The following is a 21,346-nucleotide window of genomic DNA, read 5'->3' on the forward strand; positions in this document are numbered from 1 at the left end:
ATGTCAAGCCATGCTAATAATTGAGCAGAAACTCTTTTTTTCATATTTTTAATAACGGTCACCTTTACCACCACATACCCAATATGTAATCTCAAACAAGGCCTCGATATATGGTATCTATGTATGACGTTTCGTTCAAATATTTCAATGCGTTTTCAAGTTGAGGGAAAACGTTCTTCTCCTTTTAATAATGGTGACCTTGACCTCAACCAACCTATATGAATCCCAAGCAAGGCTCGATATAAGGTATCTATGAATGAAGTTTGATTAAAATATCTCAATACATTCTCATGTTATTGAGCAGAAACTTTTTTTCTATTTTGGTAACAGTAACCTTGACCCCACCTAACCCATATCCAGTCCATAGAAAGGTCTTGATAAGGTACTAGATAGTAAGTTTCATTAAAATATTTTTTCCATATTTTTTCCCAAACCGATTTTCGTTTTTTGAAAAAGTGACCTTGACCCCCAACCACCCTTAATGCAATCACAAGCAAGGTCTCGATAAAAAGTATCTATGTATAAAGTTTTATTAAAATATCTTGATGCTTTCTCAAGTTATTTTTAGAAACGGTGACCTTGACCCCACCACTCTACATGTGATCCCAAAGCGAGGTCTCCATATACGGTATCTATATTTGCATTACAATATCTCAATCCATTCTTAAGTGTTGAAACCAAAGGTGACTGCCACATAACGACATACCCCAATCTAATAACCGATTGTTAAAACAATAAAACACAAATACCAACTATGTAACAGACCAGCTTCCTTAGCTGTAAGAACAAATGACGACTAGAACATTCAGTATATACATTTAAAAGGGTTAAAGACACTAAACTAATGCCTGGTCCAATTGTCAAACAAGTCGGCCATGGGTCCTAAGGCGCTCACCTGAAACCCAAAGGAACTAAACTATTTTGAGGAGGTTGAGTTCAAATTAATGAAAGTATTTTATGAAACATAAATATTTAATTTCTAGGCACCTTTTTAGTTTTGAACTCTGCTGAGAAATCATTCGATTGGACAAAAAAGTGACTTCTAGTGTTAAAATGCTTTTTTTTATTTGATCTAGTGACCTCAATTAAAGCTCACATGACCCAGTTTCAAACTCGGCTTCGATTTTATTGGGACAAATGTTCTGACCACGTTTCACGAAAATTGGCCAATAAATGTGGCCAACAGAGCATAAACAAGGTTTCAGTATAGCCATATAAGGAAAACTGCCACACACCTCGGAGGAAATGTTTTTCAAGCAACTGGAACCATTTCAAACTCGTCCAAGGTATGATTGGGACAAATCTTTTGACCACGTTTTATGATGATCAGACAATAAATATTGCCGCTAGAGTATTAACAAGGTTTTACTGTAGCCATATACGCAAAAATGCACCGCCCCTGGTGGCCATGTTTTTCAACCATCGGGAACCATTTTCCAACTCGTCCAAGATATAATTGGCACAAATCTTCTGAACAAATTTCATGAAGATCAGACAATTAATGCAGCTTCTAGAGTGTTAACAAGGCAAATGTTGACGCTGCACAACGCACCATGCATGGCGGACAAAAGGAGATCACATCATTAACACAATGTGCTAAGTCGAGCTAAAAATAAACAGGTCTGATAACCAACCCTTTAACCAATATATGTCAGTGGCACTGACCTATTAAACTTATGTCAGCATCAACAAACTGAGAGTTTAGATAAACATTTTTGTTCATCACAAGTTTGTGAATGAATTTTCTTATTTTAATATAGAAAACACTACCTGCACATTGATAAATACTAGTACTACAAAAGTCAAAATAACATAGAATTTTAGTATCTGAAGAGCTGGGTATCAATTTCAAATTATTAGTATTTGTTATACCTAACTCTCAAAATTCCAAGTATTAGTATTAATACCGGTTGGTTTTTGAATATTTAAGTTATTAATCAGCCACTGAAAGCTGACGCCTTCCCACCAAGGCTTTGTCAATACAATGACCAGTAATGTTTTCATTAAAACAACAACGTCTAAACATTTAAGATGGCCATTCTTTGCCATGAAACAATAAAATAAACCTATATAAAACAAGACACAAGCATTTTAACCGAAAGTGAAAGGATAACACGATGCTTCTTTCAGTGGAAATAATACAATAACTAATAAACCCCTTATCGGTTCAGATTGGAAACAATCAATGAAGAAGGTGTGTATGGTAATGAAACGTGTCAAGTAATTATCATGCAATTCATGTTTAGTCTGGAAATGAAAAGGATACTGAGTCATGCCTGTTAAACGTTTCTGCTGTAAAATTTTAATATTCACTCCAAAACAAAACTTACTTGTAGGACATGATTTGACCTGCGATTGTGACCACTTTAAGAATCAAAAACTGAGTTATTGTCATCTGATTATGATTTCAGAGTTAAATATTGGTCAAATTGTGTCTAAATCTGTCAACAATTGACAATGGCTAAAGATTATCTGATACATGTACACTTTGTACACAAACATGTATACAAAAAGTGTAAATATAAAATGCCAGTTTGCCAATATCATTTGGATGAAAAATGTACATAAGTTATCTATACATGTATTTTCACACAAAGAATGGAGTGTTGAACATTTAATGTATGAGTTCTTTAATAACAATACAAGCCTTAAATTAAACCAAAATACGTATTTGAGAAGGCCAAGTCATAAAAGTGAAACAGTTTCTGGTCTGGTGGCAAAGGTGTATCTGGCGAAGGTCTTGGTAAATTCAATGTATTCGCACATGTGTTGGCTGTGGGAACAAAGCTACCAGCAACTGTGAACTTTATGGATGGATGGAGGACGAATCCCAGCATAGGTTCTTCCTCAGAACCAGTAGCGAACCTGAGGACCTTTCCCAAGAACACTGTCCCACGTCTACCACCTGCACATATAAGATCAATATAAGGACTTCAATCATTTTCTGTCTATATGTATATACATGTCTTAATAATTCAAAGTTAAAACAAACATTGTCTTCAGAGGATGGCACATGGTTTAATGACATTTGAGATAGGGACCTGGTCATAAGCACAACCCTTTATCTTTCTGTGCTTCACATTTGTTCGAAGTTATTTCAAATTCCATTGATGTATAACAAACATACAGACCGGACACACCTTTTCGTGAACAATCCTTTCAAGTCTTTATGTGTAACTTTGACATTTGAGCTAGGAACCTGGGTTTTGTGCGTGGCACTTTGTCTTACTGTGCTACACTTTATTTTCTTTAATCCATCTTTTAATGACAAAGATATGAACCGAACATGCCTATCAATGCATAATCTTGAAATATGACCTTGCAAGACTAAATGAGACCTTGACCTTTGAGTTATGGGCCTAGGTTTTTGGAGTGACTCTTCCCCTTACTGCGTCACACATGCATGCCAAGTTAGCTTAAACTTCATCCATTTATGTCAAAGATGTGATCAGACACAACTTTCATTGCAAAATTTTGATATATGACCTTGAGAGGCTCAATGTTACCTTGACCTTAGAGATAGGGACCTGGGTCTTATGCATGATACTTCTTCTTACTGTACTAAACATTTGTTCAAAGTTATTTTAAAATCCATCAATTAATAAAGAAGATATTGACCGGACACACAATTGCAGACATACAACAGACAAACTAACAGACCGACAGATTGACAGACTGTTAAATTACTATGCCTCCTTTCGCAGACATAAGCACGCTATTTTACTTTGAAATATACTACTTTATACCTCTTTTATACCACATGTCCAATAAGCATGGCATCATCTTTAAACAAGAGGGCCTGAAAGGCCCAAAGTCGCTCACCTGAGATTCAAAGGAACTGACCTGTTCTGTGCAGCCCAAGATGTCATTAGACAATTTTCGAACTCGTCCGAGATATCAATGAAACCAATGTTTCCACCAAGTTTCATGATGATTGGGCTAAAATTGTGACTTCTAGAGTGTTCACAAGGTTTCTGTATAGCCATATGAGGAATAATGCCCCGCCCCCTGGTGGCCATATTTTTCAACGGACCGGAACCATTTTTCAACTCAACCTACATATCATTAAGACAAACATTTTGACAAAGTTACATGAAGATTGGGCATCAAATGTGTTCTCAAGGTTTTTCTTTTTTTTACCTAGTGACCTAGTTTTTGACCCAGCATGACCCAGTTTCGAACTCGGTCGAGGTATCATTGGGCGCATGTTCTAACCAAGTTTCATGAAGATTGGACAATAAATGTGGCCTCTAGAGTGTTCACAAGGCAAAATGTTGACGACGGGCGACGAACAAAAGGCGATCCCAAAAGCTCACAAAGAGCATGTTGTGCTCAGGTGAGCTGAAAATTCAATTATATCACAAAGGCTTATTTGTCTTTATATAAATTGTTTATATCTGCTGGGCAAGGGCAGCTTAAAGACAATACAAAGCTTATTACAAGTTTAAATATAAACATTGTATTGTCACCCCTATGATTTCTGCACCTACCTGCAACTTCTCTTAAGTAGCGTGTGAAGGCCCCATACACCTTGTTTTCAAATGATCTTTTGTTTGATCCTTCTTCTGAGAACTGAGGTTGAAGCAACATCGTTAGCTGTCGCACTGTCAGATCAGCACTCCTTCCTTGAAAAATCAGTCTGAAAATTGGTAGGTTTCGTCCAACCTGAATTAGAAAAGAGCAATAATAAACCTTTTAATAAAGTTATTTTCAAAAAGAAATCCAACTGTATACTTAGGGGAAGTAACTTTTTTTTAAACGGATTCAACTTTGATCAATGCAAAATAATTAAAAATGTGGGCATTCAGATAAAAATACAGAAATTATTGTATGTATTTGTGGACCTTCTGAATACCACTCACATCAACTTGAAAGTAGAGTGCTCATGTGAGAATTGTGAGAATTACATTACAAGGGGTCCTGGGTTGCTAACCTGAATACAATGCAATGCAATCTTAAGTTGAACTTGAACAGGCACTTTATTTAATGCCCTAAGATTTTCAGTTTGAAACATGAATGTAACATAAGATAATACTCATGAACCTTAAACTAAAAGGGATATATCAATATTTGATAATTCAGAGAAGCAGATTTTAAAGTTAACAATTTATACATACATGGAAAACACACTGGCCGTAAGGGTAGGGCTTATTTAGACCCCAGGGTCATTATATCGAAAATTCTTGGTAGAAGTCCACCAGATAATGTTACATGCCAAATATCTAAGCTATGCTTTGCAGTTTAGGCAAGAAGATTTTTTTTTCATTTTGGTTGCAATGGCAACCAGAGTTATGCATGGAATGCAATTCATTGAACAAATTTGAAAGGGCTTCATGCCAGGATCATTCATGCAAAGTTTTAGCAGGGTCGGATTCAGGAGGAGTAAAGAGTAGTATGTGTTTTAGAGAAGTTACCCCTTTTAAGATAAAGGGAAGTTTCCCCGTTTAAATAAACTTCCTGTGTGATGAAATGCTTGTTGCCGGCACACACTTGACTTTCTTTTTGTCAGTAAACCTTGTTATTTCCTTAATTGATGGTAAATGTATTACAGGTTGTTTACACTGACCTTGTCATTCTTTCATGAAATTAGTGTCCTTGAAAATGTTTGAGATTCATTTATTTTTCATGAAAAATAATAAATGACACATGCATAGACGAACGCAGACGCCCACGCATGCATTGGCAGACAATGGACAACACACTATACGAGAAGCTCTCCCAATGAGCTCCATTAAGTTTGTCTCATTATGAACGGTTTTAAACAAACAGCTTATTCCTATACTTCAGGACACAAAAAACAAGATAATTCAAAAACAAAAACAGCCCAACCCGAATGAAAACAAAACAAGGGCTGTTTGTAAAACATGCATGCATGCATATGGGCTGTCAGTTGTAGTGGCAGCCATTTTGTGAATATGTTTTTTGTCAATGTGACCTTGACCTTTGATCTAGTGACCTGAAAATCAATAGGGGTCATCTGCCAGTCATGATCAATGTTCCTTTGAAGTTTCATGACCCTAGGCGTAAGATTATTGAGTTATATCATCCGGAAACCATTTTACTATTTCGAGTCACTGTGACCTTGACCTTTGACCTAGTGACCTGACAATATTTAGGGGTCATCTGCTAGTCATGATCAATGTTCCTTTGATGTTTCATGATCCTAGGCGTAAGATTCTTGAGTTATATCTTCCGGAAACCATTTTAATATTTCGAGTCACTGTGAACTTGACCTTTGACCTAGTGACCTGAAAATATTTAGGGGTCATCTGTTAGTCATGATCAATGTACCTATGAAGTTTCATGATCCTAGGCCTAGGCGTTCTTGAGTTATCATCCGGAAACCATCTGGTGGACAGACAGACGGAAAGACCGACGGACATGAGCAAAACAATATACCCCCTCTTCTTCGAAGGGGGGGCATAATTATTAAGTTGCAATAATTTACAGGGCTATCAATAAGGGGGAACAGCATTGGATGGATGACATTTGACAATTCCAATTAAGGGGCCATAACTATAGAGTTACAAAGTTGATCCTGCAAAATTTCATATGTATATTTATCGGTACATCAATATTTTGTACAATCATTTTTTGTTCCCCTTTTTGAAGCAAAAAAGTGGAGCTATTGTCATGACCCTCTTCTCGTTAGCTTTAGGTTTTGTTAACATATTTGTTAAGGTCTATTACTAGGAAAACATTGAAGGTATTTGGTTCACATTTGGTACCGGTATTCATGTTAACTATCACAAGAGGAACACATTTCATAAGGGAAGATAATCATAAATTTGATTTTGTTATTGCTATGGCACTAATTCATCTTCGACATTTCATTGCAGGTTAACCTTTTTGTTAAGGTTTATTTCCCAGACACAGACAAAGATATTTGGTTAAATTTGTAAATGCATGATAACTGTACCAGAAAGAACCCATTTTAAAAGTGCAGATACCCATAATTTAATATAGCAGCAAAAACAATATCCCTACAACTTTTGCGGGGGATCACAAAACATTCTATTGCATTACCTAAATGCATAACATCTACAAAGTATTTTCAAAATACTCAATAATTTCACAACACAAGTTTCTTACAGTTTTCATTAGCACAGACAGTAATGACAGTTGAAAGACACAGATACAATTCACAAAGCTACTCCATTACCCCTATTCAGGGGTACAGCATAACAGATGTAACATGGTACTCACAGTATATATTCCAAGCCAATCTAAACCAGCCCGAAGATTTCTAATGCAATCAGATGGCTGTGCCATGGAAAAAATGTGCTCATCAAACTCATTGATGAATACAGGAATTTTTCCATTCTGTAAAATGCTCAAACCTGAATATACAAAAGTTTAATAATTAATGACTTAATGACCTAAGTAAAATACTTACCACGTTCAATATTTATGATTGAATCCAAGAAAGGTAATTTAACAATTCACGGGTGGCTGCTTAATACCGATGAAATACCGGGGGGGGGACCAATTTAAATGCAAGATGCTTAATCTGAATTTGAACAATCTTTGTGAAGGAAACAAAGAATACCTATCGATCTCTCATGTGAGATTGAAGTTTAACCCTTTCCAACTTAAAAGCAAAGTGAAAATGGCTATGTGCAAACAGCATAAAACCAGAACAGCCTCCAAGTAACTCACAGTATGTTCAGGTTTTATGATGTTTGCTGCTCATCAGTACTGGGACCTTGCTACACTTTGGGTGATTTGGGGCTGGGGCCCTTAGAGGGGAAAATTTCGCGTCGTTTTGGGCGAAAAGAGGAACATAAGAAGATCTTTTCACCAACCATTCAACACTTAAAATTGCTATATTTATATGTAATTTACATTAATATACATTTAATCAAAGGTTAATAGCACGATACCAGCTGGCAACATAGGTATAAAAGTAAAAACAACAACAACAAAATTTGGAGGGGGAGATTTTTAGCAGAAAAAGGGGGGAAAAGTATACTATTTTACAGGGGGAATGGGGCCAAATTTAGGCCCCAAAAACGGTAAAACGAGGGCCCTTCAGTATCCAAGGTTTGGAAATGAAGCCTTAAGATCTTGAATCTAGTAAAGATATCTTAAATTAAATATAACATTCTAAGGGACTACAAATGCGTGGAAGTACGTATCTAAGTGGTAAAAGGTTAAAGGACATTATTAAGCTATAGCACCAATATTTTCTAAACATTGCAACACAGCACTTACCCAAAAGCTTGCCTATTGTAAGTTAGTCTTCTTTCAAGTGTTCACGAAGTCCATTATCAAAGTACTTTTCATTGATTGCCGCTAGTACAAACTGGAAGAACTCCTTTCTGGGACCACCGAAGTCAACAGCCATCTGTACAGTATATTGATCAGTGCAATGTAAATATACAAACAGGTAATTTATTGCAAAATTATGTTCTTTATTTTGTGAAATCAACATAAGACTATTGAATGGAAATAAACTTGAACAAGAGCACGGCATAACAGATGCCAACACTCGGTTGCGGGTGCAGTTTTGAATAAATAAAAGCTTGTCAGATTTTTTTTGTTCGAGGTCACAGTGACCTTGACCTTTGACCTAGAGACCCATAAATTGGTGTGGCGTGTAGAACTCATCAAGGTGCATCTACATATGAAGGTTCAGAGTTGTAGGTGGAAGCACTTTGATTTTAGAGCCAATGTTAAAGTTTTAGCATGGCGGACGGCGGACGACGAGCTGGCTATGACAATACCTCGGGTTTTCTCCGAAAACAGCCGAGCTAAAAATTAAAATACTTTATAAATAAATTTATTGTATGTTGATTTTTACGTCAAACTGCTATGTTTTACATGTGAATGCCTTCAGTAATAAATTGAAGTAACATCAACATCTACAAGTAAGTAACCCCACATTGTGACACAACTTTATTATATGATGATCATTGCAGCAATTACCGGTACTGTTTTAAAAATCCATAAACAGTCCATCAAATTTTATTTGATTCAGTCTTGTAATCTGATTTATTTAACACTTCACTGCATGTACTAACAGGCAAGAATATTTTTCAAAAGGCATGGTTGTTTTCATGTTCATACCAACAGCAGTGTGCATGTAATTTAAACAAAGTGATACATTTTTAAAAATACTTTAGCTTTTCCTAGAACTTCAGGTAAATTCTACACACAATAGTTATGTGAATATAAGCCAAGATTGTTCATACTTTACAACTTCAATGTACAAACTTACCTCCCCATAAAACTGTACCTCCAATGTAAGTCTGGGATTGGCAATTGCTTTAATTTCATCCATAGCGGTCTCCAGAATGTTTTGTCTGTCTATGTTGATGAAGTTTGTTTCACCATCAATACCGTCAGTTGGAGAATCAATATCAAGTTTTCTACCAGTAACAATTACTGATTGAAGAAACCTTAGCATTTCTACTGGGTTATCAATCTTCTTACTGACTAGTTCTTCAACAGCAAATGCAACAATTGAATTTATACTCCTTGTCTGGAGATCTTATGCTGATGAGTTGTTGTCATCTGACTGAATTACCACATTTTCATTTTGCAGATCCAATGCAGGGATAATGTTCTCATCTGTTTGATAAAAGGTTTCACTGTCATAAACCATGTTTGATACATAGTCTATACTTTCATGATGCATGTTCAATACAGTTACTGTAACAGGTTCTGTGACTGCTACACATGTGCTGTTGTCTTGACATTCCTCCAGGCAGTGAAAAGGGTTCATGAGACCACATTCTTCAATGTGATGTCTAAGGTCAACAAGACGAATATTTTTCAAACAAATGTAACACATTTCTTGAATTTGATTTTTTTATTCTTCAGTGTCAGTTTCTACACTTATACTCTTCTGAATAGGTCTTATGTAAATGTTACAGTGGATTCCTACAGAGCTTTTTAATGTCTCCACATCCCATTTTCCATCAATTACTTGTAACATACGGCAATTGCTCATAGAGCGCAGCAGCTCCACCCCTCCACAACCTTTTAATTTTGAAAGAAAAAACCTAAATTAAAATGAATTGACAAACATTTAGGTATGAATCTTTTTGGACTTACGTAAATTTTGAAGAATAAAACCGAAACTTAAGACAATTAATTATTGACATCCTTTATTTTTTCTTGTACATTACGCTGGTCTAGTAGGTCTATGCTATTTAACATTAGAATGAATTGTAAAATCTGAGACCGAAATGAACGCGTTTATCATGTATTAATTTGTTGGCAATCACTTTAGTTTCATCTCCCGGCCAGTAACTGACAGATATATACATTACACTAACTTCCCCCATTCTTCATATAGCATTACGCCTTATTTCGCCACATTACGTAAAAATGTATACATTAATACTGTAATTAGTACACCGCATTGTTATGCCCCTGAGAATGATTAGAACAAAACGATGTACAGTCAAGTTACCATTACCAGATCATTAACCATAGCGGATCACTTTGATGTTCAAGATTGCGTATCGCGATAAATAGTTGACATTTTTTGCACACAACATCTACGAGGCCTGTTCTTTAAAACGCATTGATTGAGTCGTAATCGGAGCTACTCTTTGTCAAACATTTCGGTATGTTTTGCTGACATGTAAATACGACTTTGTTGACTTCCGTCTTGTTTACAAATCAAGGTTGAACATTATTTGCGGCCACATGCTATAACTCTGTTGGAAAGTAAGAAGTTCATGCATTAATTTAAAGGCCATTTAATAGTCTTTCTGCCTGCAAAAGTCTATTTCAGAATTGATTCGTGTTTAAGATTTTGCAACACCTTAAATGAAATGAAGAATAAGGGCAACAACGGATCAAGCGTGATAATATGCGTATTAATAATAAATTATATTAAAAATAAAAATATACGCAAATCTTGTTGATTCTTTCAATAAATGATCTCAATCTTAATGTTTTATTTAGATCTATGTTCCATGTTCAATATCGCTGATTAGATATGATTAAAACAATTTACATGGCAGTGCCCTCACACTACTTTGGGGGAAGGGGTCCGCAGCCCTTAGAAGGGGGAATTTTTTGTAAATGGAATGTTTATATCACTGGTTTCATCTTCCTGTATAATAATATTTAAGCCTATTATATTCGATAGTAGTGTTCCCTTTCATACATGAACTTACTTTACAGCAAAAAAATGCAAGAACAGGAACTGTATCAAAGCAGATTACTATCCTAAACATCGTTTCTTGAAATAATTTAAAACAAGGGCTGTTTGTAAAACATGCATGCCCCCCATATGGGCTGTCCGTTGTAGTGGCAGCCATTGTGTGAATACGTTTTTTGTCACTGTGACCTTGACCTTTGACCTAGTGACCTGAAAATCAATAGGGGTCATCTGTGAGTCACGATCAATGTACCTATGAAGTGTCATGATCCTAGGCAAAAGCGTTCTTGAGTTATCATCCGAAAATCATTTTACTATTTCGGGTCACCGTGACCTTGACCTTTAACCTTGTGACCTCAAAATCAATAGGGGTTATCTGCGAGTCATGATCAATCTACCTGTGAAGTTTCATGATCCTAGGCATATGCGTTCTTGAGTTATCATCCGAAAACCATTTTACTATTTCGGGTCACCGTGACCTTGACCTTTGACCTAGTGACCTCAAAATCAATAGGGGTCATCTGCGAGTCATGATCAATCTACCCATGAAGTTTCATAATCCTAGGCGTATGCATTCTTGAGTTATCATCCGGAAACTATTTTACTATTTCGGGTCACCGTGACCTTGACCTTTGACCTAGTGACCTCAAAATCAATAGGGGTCATCTGCGAGTCATGATCAATTTACCCATGAAGTTTCATGATCCTAGGCGTATGCGTTCTTGAGTTATCATTCAAAAAACATTTTACTATTTCGGGTCACCGTGACCTTGACCTTTGACCTAGTGATCTCAAAATCAATAGGGGTCATCTGTGAGTCATGATCAATGTACCTATGAAGTTTCATGATCCTAGGCCCAAGCGTTCTTGAGTTATCGTCTGACAACCACCTGGGGGACGGACCGACAGACCGACCGACCGACATGAGCAAAGCAATATACCCCCTCTTCTTCTTCGAAAGATGTAAATCGACCTCATATTTATAGGAGTAGGATTTCGGTACCGGCGCGCGTCTATGCTCTGGTGTAGAATTACCGAAATCCCCGCTAAGAGGCAGCGAATGGTGTCAAGAGTGCTTAAAAATTAATATTAATGTCATTATTTGTACATCAACAGTTATGCGATGCCAAGAAACAATCATACCGATGGCATATTGAACCTGTAAGGCGTGAATATTAGTCCAGTCATCCTATGAAAAAAAAGCACCTAACCATCAACTAATTGCAACAGAAACGGTTTCACGTGCAAAATCATCTATGACGTATAACAGATGACAGGAAAAAAGTCTAGCGAAATATTTCCAGGGCAAACCTGTTAAAACTTCATTTTATTTATGCCCCTCGCGGACGTTTTTTTTAAATAAAGTATATTTTCCATTTTCTATTAAAACAACACATTTCGGGCAAACCAGCCAACAAAAACAGTATTCAGTAATACATCAGTTATGAAAACAGTATTATTTTTCTATTTCCTAAGTGTATCATGAAGTTTCTTAACATATTTACTCATGTAAATAGTGCATTTATAGGGGTAAACTTACCCCACCCACCCATTAAATACATGTTACTATTAAATCATGCCAATATATTATGGCATGTGGAAATAAAATTTAACCAAGATTGGTTGCATTGTCATTAGCTTAAAATAACGCATCACTTAAGTATTATAATGTTAACACTTAAAATCAAAACACTTCTATTATACCATATTTTACATTCTAGTATAATACAAAGATAACCTGTACGTCTCAAAACTGCTCAAAACTGCATGTACATATAATGATTTTTCTTCTCCAGGTGGAGCTAATATCATATCTATAAGCTTAACCTCTTCTTTCATTTGTACTGCTAAGCCAATCTGTAGAGGAGGAATCAACACCTTTGGTCTTACTGCTTGGATAATGGCCTGTCCAATAGAGGCAATCTTAACATCTGCTTTTTTATCGCTGAAAATTTCTCTAAGAAATGTTTTTAGACTATCCGGAATGTAGTCAATATTTTCCTGTGTAGACATAAGATCAGAGCCAGAGTCAGGGTAAGACAATTTTGTTGCTTTGATATCCTTTATATCAGTTAGCAATAGTTGTGCTGCTGTTTTTATTATTTCAATTTTATAAGCATCAGAATCGCTACTAGACTTTTGGTAAAAGGATTGAAAAATTGATGATGCAGTGTTTCTAAATGTGATTACATTCTGCTTTCCATTTAATTCTGTGATGACAATAGAGGACCCAAAATGCTCTAGTAATCTCTTCTTCATATGAGTTGATGTATAGGAGAGTTCTCCACATAGTTCTACCATTTTGTCAACAAGGTCTTTTAGTGTTATTTGTTCGTCATCATTTTCAATTAGGAACTATGCTTTTTCCTGGAAAGCAAATTCCTGTGCCATGTTCACTGGTCTTCCACACTTCTTTCCTTTTTCATTGCCTGACTGTGGTATATTTTTACCTGTCCTAAAATTTACGCTGCATGACTGATGGTATATAGCAACAGCAGCCGCTAAGTCATGTATAGTTTCCAATCTGCTTTTAATATCTGAACCCTATTTGTCATCCCTATCGATACATATGTGTTCGATGTTCTTTCTAAATTCAACTGTTCTAACAGGGTATACATTATAGCCTCGTTTTCTTCCAACAAATTTGGCACGTTGAGCACAAAATAGACAATTTGTACTGAAGTTAAATCGTTCAGTGTTAGATCGTAACGATGGAGATAATACAGTGTTGGCTTTTTATTTAAGGATAACTTGATTCGAATTGGGTTACAATAATCTTTCCGACAATGTACATATGAACTGTCTGTCCGGGTAGGGAAGTAATATTGTCCAAGCGAACTTTGCTGGCAGCATTTATGCTATCACTCCCTTTCTGGCGTAACTTAACATGATCTTGGTCATCTGCAAGTGATTGGCATCATATCAGGCAGGTATTGCTGAAAGAATATATGAATACATGCTGTTTCAACCATTAGGCAGAACAGTCTTTTGTGACATTCCCAATTGTGACAAAAGGAGCATTTGCTCATAACAAGCAATTCCTTGATTTGACACAATGGATTTTAAAGCCGTCTGCTGCCTGCTGCAGATGCATTCAAAAGCGTTTAATAGAATGAAGGGTTTATATTTTCATACATATTGTGTATTTCAGAATACAAGTAAATGCATTGTTGAACTTTATGTTTATAAAAAAAACTATTTTTAAGAAACAACAATTATCGATATTCACGCAATATTGTGTTTATTTTTTTTCAGAAATAACAATAGTTGATATTCACGCAATGTTATTTTTGTACTATGTACAAATGTTCACAGTTCCAGTATGAATCCTGTAGTAAATTTTGTTTTGCACTCATTAATAGTTTGACTGTACTGTGGGGTTAATTTATTTATATGTTTGTCATTGATGCTTTTGAAAAATGAATTATTTAATTTTGCCTTCAACTGCAAGCTGTAAATGTTGAGTATTTACTAGCGTTGCGTGTAGAATGAATGGCTATTACCTTTCCGATGCAGCTGCAGCAGGTTTGGTGCTGATCAGATTGTTTGGCAGTTCCATATTAGCATCTGTAATAGATGAAACAAATTAAAGTCTCTATAACGCTCAAAATCAACCAAAATTTCGTAATCTCTTTCTTAAAATAAAATTAACACCTAAACAATCTGTGTTCCTTATAGCAATAGCCACGATTTCAACGCTAGATGTGGTATGATAACATAGATTTTTGTATATACAAGATGCGCGTTTTTATTTATTTGTGACACAATAAATTCCATTTTAATATATATTCATAATACACACGAACACCATGTTAGTGTTCATGTGCCGTATGAATAGATATCGTTGAAATTAAAATGGAAAAAACAACGAGCGTTTTGTATCTTCAAACATCTATTTTACCAGACCAAATCTGGCGTTAAAATATCGGCAATTGCCATAAGGAGCACTGACGTTTAATTGGTTAAGTTTATTTTACGAAATATTGTACGAAATTTTCGTTGATTTTAAGTTGTAATGTTACTTAACATGTATTGAGAAAATAGAGGAAACAGAAATGGAAAAATTAAACTTAAGTTTGATCAAAGCTGTACTTATTTTCCTTCACATGGTATGGCCGATGTTTTTTAACACACTATCTTTTGTTTATATAAATTTACATTATCCTGTAGCATTTTGTCATGGCATATGAATCATTTATAAAAACACTTTTAAATAAATATATATTTATACCTTTTTTCGAAATTCTAAACCCACACCTTTGACATCGTTGATTGTTGATCAAACATCTGTAATAAATCAAACACATGTATTCAAGAAAATAACAGTTTGATATGTGTGTAAGAGAGTAACTTATTTACTATAAACAGCTTTTGATTTTCTGTTGTAATAATACTAAATGAAACATTTATAGCTTAACTCAATATTTCGGATTATATTTTTTTATAGTTTAGAATTGTAAATTTAAGACCATAACTTATTATTTCTATTTTATATATGATAATTATTCATAATGAAATATTGAAATTATTAAAATGATTCAAATATGTGGAAAATTGAAAGCTTTTTTAACATTAGGTAAGAAAATTCTCAACAGTTTCAATCAGTAGAATATTTTAAGAAGTTATAGGGAAAAAGAAGCAATACGAAAACGTTGTGGTACAAATGGCCAAAACAAAAACGTTATGGTAAAAATGGCCTTCCGTAGTTTAAAAAAAATTATTAAAATCTCGATCTTTTATCTCTTAATTTTCATATTTGTTTGTGTGTTTCAAGCATTCCTTAGATGCCTACATATGTATATTTGTGTAAAATGTGTGTTTGCTGCTGACTTTATTGCATATTTGAAGAAAACTATAAGTTCCTGCATCATCCACGAAAACTAATTACAAAGTGGTACGCAGTCTATTACGTAGCGCATTCTTCTATTACTGACGCATTTGTTAGGAGAAAAACATTAATTTCCAAGATGAAAAGAATAATATTCAACAAAGACATCTTAACTTACCTCCAAAAATGACTTAAATCTAGGATCTTTCATCAAAAGCAGACGATCACATCATATTGCGCGAACGCTTGTATACCGTGCATCTGATCATTTTATCTTCTACGGTGGTAATTTAGGGCCATGAAAATCTGTCATATTAAAAGTCATTTTTCGGTAGTTTGCCCAGGCTAGACTTTGCTAGACTTTTGATATGTTGAAGAGGTGATATTTATCTACAACATTATCGAAAAATTATTTCTGTTGCAATTAGTTGTGGGTACAATTACAGATTGACTGGACTATATGGGGGATTTCGGTACTCGGCGGGCGAATGTAAAGTCGCACTCTGCACCGATACGTTGGCGCCACAATTTCATGAAAATCGATACGTTGCTGGCACAATTTCCTGGAAATCAAAGTAAGTTTTTGTGTGTTTTATTATGCGTATTTCATCGAATTTATGCCTTGTAGATGTGTGTTTCCATCTGAAATTAGGCGAGTACCGTACGGCCATTAATCATTGTTTGTGCAATTCGAGTCTTGCTACTTTCTAAGCGTTAAGCGTTTCGTCCCTCAATTGATTCGACCCACTTTCAAACTCTATTTTCAGGAGTCCGTGTTGATTTAAAAGAAAATAACAACAGCAATTGTTTTACGACCCCGGTAGGATGTCATATAGCAGTCGCACTGTCCGTCTGTCCTTCTATCCGTTTTGCTGTCCATTTCTGGAGTTTATTTTTCTGAATGATTTGAGTGAAACGCTTTCAGATATTTACATGATTTTTGGTGTGTGAGTCTACCTCCCTGACCTATAGATCTATTTTGAGTTCGTTCCAGTCCATTATTTTTGGCGAAGTTATGGGACTTTCTCTAAATGTTTTCTATGGGAAGTTGTAAGTTTTAAAGGGATATAATTCAAAATGGGAGTAGCAATAACCCCTGATTTTGAAAATTGACATAAACCCAGTAAAATTAGAAATCTATACATTTTCTGATAGATATTAGTAAACCATTTCCAAATATGTATGGTTTGTCCATCTTACATTGTCTAAAGTAATGTAAGTGAATGCGGAAACATTGAAAAATCCCTTGTGTAAAAATTGTCTTTTTTCATTTTTTTCAAAAAAGTCAACCTGGGTGTATTATTTGTTTCAAATAATGATTTAAGAACAACTTTTTTATCCAAACTTTTAATAATTCATTACAGATACATTTCAGCTATGTTAGATGTCCTTGCAATTGGATGGTCCGGCAGGATTCTAGTCTGAAACAGGTTACCCCCCACCAACGCAGGACCCAAAAATTCCTGAAATAGACAATAAAAAGATGATTTTTCTAAATTGCAAATTTGCATGTGATTCAATATCACAGTTGAAATAATGTACAACAAAACAAGAATAAATGTTGAAAAAACAAAAACTTATTTGGTTTGTATTTAAAAAAAACATTATCCAAAACATGTACAACTGCCCCATCCCACCCAATACAAATGTGATACAACCTGGTATTTAAGAAAATTGTCAAAGTAATATTATTTCTCTTAAACAACATTTTATTTATGAACAAGCAGTTAAATTGAACAGGAAAAACACTTAAGGTTGAATATGCAGCCAGTAATCTGAATTCTTATCCAGAATTCTGATATGTCGGTTGATTAGGAATGGCAGCACCAGGAATTCTGAAAGAACGACAATGCATTGCTTATTAATGCCATATTAAATAGTATATACTTGTGTAAGATGAAACAAACACTATTTGTTAGAATAGTTTTGCACACACCTATTCAAAAAAAGATAAACATATAATAAAATAATTAAAAAAATATAATAATAATTACTATAAGAAGTTTCGAACTCATAATATGCGAATGTATGTAACAGCTCAATATCTTTAAACAACTTCTTGGATTTAGTAAATAATTGTTGATACATTAATTAAGAGCTTGTTTTCTTCATGAAAGGAACTTCAAAGATTGTGCACTGCATGCAAATATTAATTAAGTGATACTGACAAACTGAAAGAACAGAACATTTAACCGAAAATGTTTTCTACAAGCTTTTACTGATTCAATGTTTCTTTTTTTCAAAGTTTGCTAAAAAATCATGCTGAGATCAAAATTAGCCAATTGTAAGGACATTTAATATTTCATCCATTTAAGTAATCTTTTTAATGTAGCGCCATATTATAAAATAACTGGAATTCCTTTTCCAAATGAAGTAACTTTCAATTTAATTTTAATAGTAATATTAAAATTAATAATAAGATGCAGTCACACATACTGTTTGTAAAAAAGGCTGTTGAACAACTGGTCTTTCACTGGAATATTGTCAACCAAAAGGTGAAGGTGGTTGTGTCTCATCAGAGTCCAATATCTATGCAAATGAACAGACATAAACATATTTTTGTCATCATACTCACAAATTACATTTCCAACAATAATAGTATTTCTTACAGTAGGGGCATGTGTATGTTCTGTATTATTAAATAATTAAGTTTAATTTCAGGATATAATTGTTTACCATCAAATTCAATGTCTTCAACATGCAACTGCTTAAAATGTTACTAACCACAATGTAACTGTGCTCATGTATTTGTGAACTCCAATCATAATCACTGTCAAATAGATCTTTGTCAGTCATGTTCTATATAAAATTTAAAATAAATATAATAAAATTTCAATACCGGTATGCACAAAACCTGCAACACATAATAACCGAGTCTTGGCATTGCATTCTCAATTTTGCACAGGTAAATTCTAGAACCTAACCTTTATATATAATAATATCCATTTATTTGTTGTATATTAATTATGTAAATGAAATAAGAACTGAAATTAATTATAGCAGTTTTAACACGTTCAGGGCCCTCAATCTATCAAATCTGCGGCAGTCCCCCACCTGAAAAGTATACTTTTTTCCCCTTTTGGGGGGAAAAATCCCCCCCCCCAATTTATTTTTTATTTTTTTTATTATTTTTTTTTAATAGAAAGATGTTTCTCATGATTATTATATCTCAATTCTTTTTCAATTTAATCTTTTCAAACATACTAGATTATGAAAAATGCAATGAATATAGTGCAAACATGTACACATGAAATAATGAGAGAGTAAGTAAAAAAATCCCCCAAAAAGGGAAACGCCGCGAAAATTCCCCCTCCTAAGGGCTGCGGACCCCTTCCCCCAAAGTAGTGTGAGGGCCCTGACGTTAACAAAACTAATAATGAGATGGTGTGTGAATTATAATGCTCCCTAAATGTATAATCAACTTAAAACTCAGGGCCCTCACACTACTTTGGGGGAAGGGGTACGATCTGGAACAGATTTTCTTTGACATAATTAACACAATAATTTAGGTGATTTAAGTGAATTCATACCTGCATCGATACCAGATAAGACGATTTCTCTTCCTGCCAAACAAATACTGTGTTTATCGTACCGATATCCGTAAAGCTGCTCAAAAGATCGCTCCCGAATTCACCGTAACAACAATGTATTAATTCCACGCAACGTGGAGTAACTCTACTGCACAGGTATAGTGTTGTTGGAAATAAATAAATATATATTATTTCACGCGCATATACCTGATTCAAATGGTTAGGATTTATTAAAAAACACAATAATTGATTTATTAATAGCTAAATTTCAAGTGAATCTGCCTTCTTTCTGCAAAGTATTGGCCTTCGAATTTTTTACTTTCACTTTTGAGCAATGATTTTTTCTTTTCCGGTCATAGCAAGGTCAGATACCGCTTATTTGGACATATCTCCTCCCACATATGCAAATTTTTCATTTGGATTACTTCTTTCATGCTCGTAGTGAAGCCTTAAAAACACCCCACATTTTTCGGTCAACTTTTTGCCTGAACACCGATTGCGCAATAACTTGCATAGCAGGTGCGTGGTTATTGCTAATGGGAGCAGCTTCTATTAACAGAAAGTAACAGGCATGGCTTACTATACATGTATCATGGGACCCCACTGTATCGCGGTACTTGTCGAAAATCAATTACTTGATTGCAAAATAGCTGATATATTACCTAAATTTGATATTTAATCCCTTAGAAAATCATTATTTCACAAAACAATCGCATTTATTTTACTTTGGTATGAGAATTAAAGACGTACCAGCATAAAGGTCATAATCTGTCAAATCGTCCGTAAAATCTAGGTCACTCCATTATACATACATGCCAGACATCCCGATCTCGGCGGGACAGTCCTGCTTTAGGGATCTTTGTCCCGGCATCCTGATATGAGACGATTTGTCCCAACATTCGTTAAAAACAATGTAAGGTCTATAAGTCCCCTATAAAATTCGCTTTTCAAGCTCTTTCTGGCTAAAACTTATCACCGCTAATCCTTTTATTGCCCCCAATCTAACAACCCACTTCTACTACTCGAGTGCACCAGTTTTGTTTTTGACACCTTATCAGTGATTTATCGGCAACTTATTGATTTAATCAGCATGGTGTTTTTATGATAGGGGTCACTAATTGCTATCGAAAGATGTATCGTACAGAAATACACTCCACCTGCGTTTGTTTTTCATGGCCCAATCAAGGCTATTATCATGTGTATTATACAACCTAAGGTTATAAACCTGTCAAAACACCGATTTTGTACATCAAACAAATTGAATGCTGACCAATACACATTGATGTTTATCACAAATTAACTTTCGTTTTTGACTGATTTTCAGAAAATAGTTTGTACATATTGCATCAATCTAAATTTAGAGTTTATTTACGATTGGTTGAATAAGAACAGTGCTCGATGCGCTCACATCGTGTCACAAGATTTGCATATGTTCAAGGGCAGGGTTTTTTTGGATGAAATATTCGGCGTTATTCGGCCCCATTCCCCCATCTTTAGAGTATATATTTTTCCCCCAAATATTTTTAAAATTCCCCTCTCGGAAGTGTTATTCAATTTTAATCAATACCTCATTTAAATACGTCTTTCATTACAAATTTACTACAATTTTCCTGAACTGCATCCGCGTGTTTACTTTATTTTAGCCTTTACCGCAAACCGTACGTAGTTCACTATCACGACTTTCGCTTTACGACATCTACCGCAAACCATACGTATTCCAACATGTCGCACAACAACAAAAGCTATCGTAAAAAAAAAGACAAATCTGTTTTAAATTGATATTCTTTTCAAATAAGTACAACTTAAAAGTCAGTCTTCTTCAAATACCGGCAGCGAAACGCCAGAAACGTCCGGTCAAGAGAGTGTTGA

The 21,346-nt window shown here is 34.9% G+C and overlaps 1 protein-coding gene, 1 long non-coding RNA gene and 2 pseudogenes across 2 annotated transcripts in view; 2 read left to right on the forward strand and 2 right to left on the reverse strand.

The window, feature by feature from the left end:
- LOC127834890 (zinc finger protein 585A-like) overlaps window positions 1–21,346 on the forward strand; it is a 124,614-nt gene that overhangs the window by 68,796 nt on the left and 34,472 nt on the right. The window lies entirely within an intron of this gene.
- On the reverse strand, window positions 1,968–10,306 carry LOC127835475 (uncharacterized; annotated as a pseudogene).
- On the reverse strand, window positions 13,464–16,403 carry LOC127834916 (uncharacterized). Its single transcript, XR_008028280.1, has 4 exons — window positions 16,126–16,403; window positions 15,351–15,406; window positions 14,623–14,686; window positions 13,464–14,055 (listed from the first exon to the last, which is right to left on the reverse strand). It is a non-coding gene; the product is annotated as an uncharacterized LOC127834916 (long non-coding RNA).
- Window positions 16,406–21,346, forward strand: part of LOC127834880 (polyubiquitin-C-like) — a 321,474-nt pseudogene continuing 316,533 nt past the window's right edge.

The sequence above is a fragment of the Dreissena polymorpha genome, chromosome 6, assembly GCF_020536995.1.
Source record: "Dreissena polymorpha isolate Duluth1 chromosome 6, UMN_Dpol_1.0, whole genome shotgun sequence".
Taxonomy (NCBI): Eukaryota; Metazoa; Mollusca; class Bivalvia; order Myida; family Dreissenidae; genus Dreissena; species Dreissena polymorpha.